Source organism: Coturnix japonica, chromosome 16 (genome assembly GCF_054131305.1).
Source record: "Coturnix japonica strain WE chromosome 16, WE-NBRP24, whole genome shotgun sequence".
In the NCBI taxonomy this organism is placed as follows: Eukaryota; Metazoa; Chordata; class Aves; order Galliformes; family Phasianidae; genus Coturnix; species Coturnix japonica.
In genome coordinates, this window is record NC_140678.1 from 4453465 (window position 1) to 4459751 (window position 6287).

Here is a 6287-nt window from a genome sequence, read left to right on the forward strand (position 1 = left end):
TCTGTGATCCAGGAGCTGGAGAGGCTGAAAGAAACAAGGTCTGCATTTATCCTCCCACAGCCCTTCATACTCCCCAAGTGCCCATGGGCTTGGCAGTCGCCCTTGGCATGGACTGAGCCCAGCCAGACCTCTCAGGGAGAGAAATGACCTCTCAGGCCATCCAGCTGTTAACTCAGATAAGATCTGCTTCAATAGTAATGCCGCCTCTTGTATTACCTGGGCTGTAACATCAGAAGCGGATGTAGGAGATGTGGCTGTAGAGGTTGAATCTTCCCACCAACATTCCATTACGTGTTGCTGCCGTGTGAAAGATGGCAGCACAGTGGTAGCCTGACAGAATGGCATATGACAATGAAGTGCACATGAAGCAATGGTGTGCCATTGAATTCCTCCAAGTGGAAAAAATGGCACTTGTTGATATTCACCAATTTTTGTTGAATGTTTCTGGAGACCGAACAGTGGATGTGAGCAGAGTGAGGCAATGGGAGGTGTGTTTCAGCAGTGGTAACAGTGGGTCACCATTGCCGGTGCAGACGGTAATGTGCACAGCACATAGGCTCCTCTTCCCTCCCCTCAGTCTCTCATCTCTGTTCTCCAGGCTTCTCCCAACCTGCTCACGTCAGTCATTTCATTAATGGCAGCTTTCTATCTACCAGCCAATGCTCCAAGAATGGCTCCTGTAGGCAATGGGTAACTTTTATCAGACCTTTGTGCAGAATTCCTCTACCACAAACCATTCTGGAGGCAGTGAACACCTCTGTGTACAAAATTAAAAAAAGCCCTGAAGGAAGCTTGGAAACTTCAGACATGATAACCCATATCCAAGAACGTGTCCTTCTCAGAATCTCACAGGGAATGAGGAAGAGGGGACCTGACAACCAACGTGCAAACCAGCTGCTGCTGCTGGCCTCTGAGAGGCACTGACAGATGTGAGCCTGGAAGCACAGACCCCAGCCAGGAGCCCAGGGATGTCCTGTCAGCTGTTGCAGGCTGAAGTCAGCACACAGTTTGATGATCAGCCATGGGCTTCCTGCTGGACTGTACGTTTCTGAGAACATCCAACCCCAGCAGATGCAGAAATGTCTCACAAGAAGGAGGACAGACGGAGTAACTGCATGTCCTTTATTCTGTTAGGATTTACAGAGAGCTTGGTTCATTATGTACAGTGTGTCTGGGCTACACTACAAAGGTACAAACTGAAGAGGAATTAATTTGAATAATAACATTTCAGTGAAAAGCATTACAGTGTTTTAAAATAAGAATAAGATTTAATACACTATGCTTATAAAAACTGATCAAAACAAAACAAAGAGTCTGCATCAGTAAAAAGCTGCATTATATGTCATGAATTCCAAAAGATGGGCACTTCAATGTTTTTGAAACACATCTGGTTATCACTTTCCTCACTGCATCCTTAACTTCCTGGTTCCTCATGCTGTAGATGATGGGGTTCAGTGCTGGAGGCACCACTGAGTACAGAACTGCCACCATCAGGTCCATGGATGGGGAGAAATCAGACGGGGGCTTCAGATAGGCAAAAAAGGCAGTGCTGAGAAAGAGGGAGACCATGGCCAGGTTTGGGAGGTACGTGGAGAAGGCTTTGTGCCGTCCCTGCTCAGAGGGCATCCTCAGCATGACCATGAAGATCTGCAAATAGGACACAACTATGAAAACAAAACACCCAAAGAATAAACAGGAATTAAAAATGATAACCACAACTTCCCTGAGGTAGGATGCTGAGCAGGAGAGCTTGAGGATCTGGGGGATTTCACAGAAAAACTGGTTCACAACGTTCCCATGGCAGAGAGGCAGTGAAAACGTACTGGCAGTGTGCAGCAGGGAATTGAGTACCCCAGCGCCCCAGGCAGCTGCTGCCATGGTGGCACAAGCTGTGCTGTCCATCAAGGTCCCATAGTGCAGGGGCTTGCAGATGGCAACGTAGTGGTCATAGAACATGATCATGAGAAAGGCATACTCTGCTGACATGAAAAATAAAAACAACCAAAAAACCAAAAAAACAACAAACAAAAAAAAAACCTGTGCAGCACATCCTGCGTAGGAGATGGCCCTGGTGCCCCAGATGACACTTTATGTCATGATCTGAATGTCTGAGATGGAATGCAGAATTGTTGCAGAAAGGAACCAGATCGAGACTTGAACTCGTGGGTACTCCAGGGTTGATTTTGTTAACAAGCTCAGTGCTCAGGTGAAACATGCATACAGAGCTTGGGTCACTCCTAGTGAATGACCATCAAGCTTTACAGACGTCCTATATTTATATGATTAGGTAAACATTACATCATTTATGTTATTCATTTCTTGTGATTAATCAATGTATCTTCAGTCTTTCTTTCTCGCTGTGTTTCATCCTAGGCCCAGGCTTCATGCTTCACGTGTTACCCTTCTTTTGAACTTGTCCAAAAATTCATTATCTTCTTTCATCCGAGCCATCCGAGCTAGACGAGTCCATTCCATCTGTCTTATGGTTAAACTATACATTTTAACTTATTAACTACTAAATAGCAATGTCAGCACTATTATTGTCTACCTCTGCTGTTTCATAACTTCACAATACTCTAACACCCCTACATGGGTCATGGTTCAGGGCTATACAGGGGATACACGAGTAGCATATTTGTTGAGAAATTTACCATTTTCCCTAACAGTCCCCCCTTTTCTAATTGCTACTTTCCCAAGTATTTTATTGATATCTACCAAAAACTATCTTAGGTGGTGGTGGTGCCTTTACAGCTAAAGCAGACCCCATTCGCATACAGCACTGTATTAGTACATAAACAATAACAATCAGAACAATCGCAACAGTTATAATCAAGATAATTTTCTTAGCAATATTAGAAAGATTTGGCAACCAGGATGTCAGCCAATGCCATGTTTCAGAAAAACCCCATCAAGTATCGTCCTTTTGTATTTCTTGCATCGTCTTATTTACTTCCCATATTTTTCCAACATCAGTTAATAATTCTCCAGTTTGATCAACATACATACAGCGACTAGCATTCAATACAGTACATACTCCCCCTTGCAAAGCCAAAAGCATATCTAGTGCCATTCTATTTTGCAAAACTACTTTAGATAAGTTTGTAAGCTCGCCTTGTATAGTTAGTAAGCCATAAGCCGTAGCATTAGCTAACTTCTCCACCTCCCCTGACACATTCAGTATTGCTCTTTCCAGTTCACTAACACCTAAACCAGGTATAAACCAACGCACAAATGCATGGAATCCTGTCAGTCGTTCAATTAAAGGATTTAAAATAGTTCTTTTAGTACGTCCATAAAAAGACCTATGCCATAATGTTCCATTTATTTCTCTGGGAATGATCTCCATATTGGGTACAACTAGGCCTAAAGTGTATCTTCCTCGCCACTTTTTGGGTAAAATTCTGTACGCATGTTCTCTGCACAGCCAATAGGCTCCTGGGAGACTCAAAATTAATTGATTTCTGTTTTTAACAGCAGCGAGATTATCACATCGTAAAGTCCAATTCCCCAAATAGGTTCCAGTAGAATCACGATTTTCAACACAATGAATATAAATATTGTTCTCCAATCGTGTATGAGCCAATGATAAAGCATGGGTGGTAAAATTACTTCTTAATATTGTTGTATTCCAAATATGACCAATAGTAGTATTAACATGGATAGGGATACCAATCAAATTTACTCCATGTGCTACTGATCTAGGTAAGGCTGAACAAATCCAACAATCACTGACATTTAGATTCTGGGCAAACTATTGCATTATTGATACATGAGAATTATCTGTCCAATAGCGATAGTGGCCTAATTCATAAGAGACATGTGGCCGTAAAGACCTTCGGTGTCTCATCTGCTGAGCATATCTACCTGTGTCATGCCAGGACATAGGTCTCCATTTAACCTCTTGCCAATGTGTATGAACTAATTTAAACCCGTCGCGAGGGCACGCAATGGAGAATTTATGACAGCACGAATTGTTGAAGCCGGGGAGCATACCCACGCACCAGATTCCAGTACCACTGCTTGGTTCTCTAAAATTAATATTATGGTTAGCCCATACTACTCGGAGCCGAGAAGGAGGTACTCTGGGGGTATGAAGGATAAGAAAATCGTGCTCTAATGCCAAAACTAAAATTAGCTCGAGTAATACTGGGGATATACCATCGAAATGTGCCAAAAGGGGTTTGGACATTGCTGAGTCGTAATAAGTCAGTATTTCTTTCTCCTTCTATGATGAATTCACGCTGAATCGTAGAAACCTCTTTCGTTTTCAGAGTTACCTGATGTCCAGTCAAAATGACACGATAGGAGAATTCATACTGATACCGATGTCCGGAGGCTATGCAGACGAGGAAGAAAAGGATGCAGAGACCTTTTTCACATGAGTATGATGGATCCATGCCTCTTTAACCTTGACCTTAATAGCATAAAGAGAAGTTAACAACACACAATAGGGCCCTTCCCATTTGGGCTCCATTTTATGTTTCTGTTTAAACACTTTCACCATTACCATATCTCCTGGAATAATATCATGTACTTTAACATCTCTTGGTAATCCTTGATACCAATAAGCATATTGCTGAATTCGCTTAAAAGAATCTTGTAAATACAACAAATATTGAGTAATATTCTCTTCCCCTTCCAAAAGTGCAGTTTTTGCTGAGACATACATTCCTGGTACTGCCACTACTCTCCCAAATAAAACCTCAGCTGGACTAACTTTTAGAGGCACCCTAGGGGATGTTCTCAAATCCCATAAGACTAAAGGTAATGCATCTGGCCATTTGAGTCCTGTATGTGACATTACTTTGCCTAATCTATCTTTAATAGTCCTATTCATTCTCTCTACCTTTCCGGACGACTGTGGATGATACGGTGTATGCGCCGCCATAGTAATTCCCAGTGTCTTTGACAATTCTGCCATCATTGAGGAAACAAAATGTGTTCCCCTGTCTGAGTCTATTTCTTCTGGAACTCCGTACCTTGGAATTGAGTCTCGTAACAGAATTTTAATCACAGTTTTTGTATCATTCTTTCGTGTAGGAAACGCTTCCACCCAGCCAGACAAATGATCCACAATAACTAACATATATTTAAATCCCAATACAGGTGGCATTTCAGCAAAGTCAATTTGAAGTTTCTGAAAAGGATATTCAGCTGGAGGTCTCTTCCCTTCTTCCATCCTGGGTCTGGTTATCCCATACTTTTGACATATTTCACATCCTGCAGCAATTTGTCTTGCTGCCGCATATACTCCCGGTGCTATCCATAAACGATCAATCTGATTTGCAATATTTTCTGGACCGCCATGGCTTCTATTATGATACCACCTTACCAAAGTTAGCAAATATTTATGTGGTAACATAGGTTTATCACCAATCATCCAAATCCCATCTTTATGAACAGCTCCCATACTCATCCACACTTCCAGTTCCTCTTTATTCATTTCTGTATAAAGTGTCTTAGGGTCCAATAGCAGTGGTATAGTTCGTACAGTCATAATAGGAACACTAAAATTAGGGTGCACAGCAGCTGCTCTAGCTGTTGGTTTCCCTTTGCTAACGCATGTTTTTTAGAGCTGTGTGCAGGTATGTAAACTACAGCAATCTCTCATGGTTCTTGTATAGCCAGTAATAGGTCATGTATTAGCTCACTGTGAGCTATTATTTTTCCTGCAGAGGTCAGAAAGCCTAGCTCTCTCCAGAGCATGCCAATAGCATGACAAATTCCGAAAGCATACTTTGAGTCTGTGTATATATTTACCTTCTTGCTGCGTGCTAATCGTGCCGCTCTACAGAGCGCAATAAGTTCTGTTCCTTGTGCTCCCAACCGGCTTGGGAGAGATTCTGCTAGTAGAACAGTCGTCTCAGTTGTTACAACAAATCTAGTGTATCGCTTTCCTGCAATGTAATAACTAGAACCGTCAGTAAACTAGTTTAACTCAGGCTCTGTTCATGTTTCATCTTTTAAGTCATCCCTCGGTCGTGAGACTGAGTGAATCACCAGCACACAATCATGTTTATTTTGTTCTCCAGTTGAATCAGGGAGTAAGGTGGCTGGATTCAAAGGTTTTGATCGTTCTAAAGTGATATTATCAGCCAGGAGCAAAATGACTTCGTAGCGGTGAGTGCGCTGTGGAGAAAGGGATTTTTCTGCATACCTTTTAAGCAAGATTTCTACTTCATGTGGAACCTTTACAACCAGCGGATGTCCCAAGACAATGGTCCGGACTTTCTCGGTAAGTTCTGCCGCTGCAGCCACAGCCCGAATGCAATAGGGAGTTCCCCTCA

General features: G+C 42.4%; 1 pseudogene; it reads right to left on the bottom strand.

Moving 5' to 3' along the window:
• Positions 1 to 2051: 2051 nt before the first annotated feature.
• LOC146758206 (syncytin-1-like) lies at positions 2052 to 5179 on the bottom strand (annotated as a pseudogene).
• Positions 5180 to 6287: the final 1108 nt, after the last annotated feature.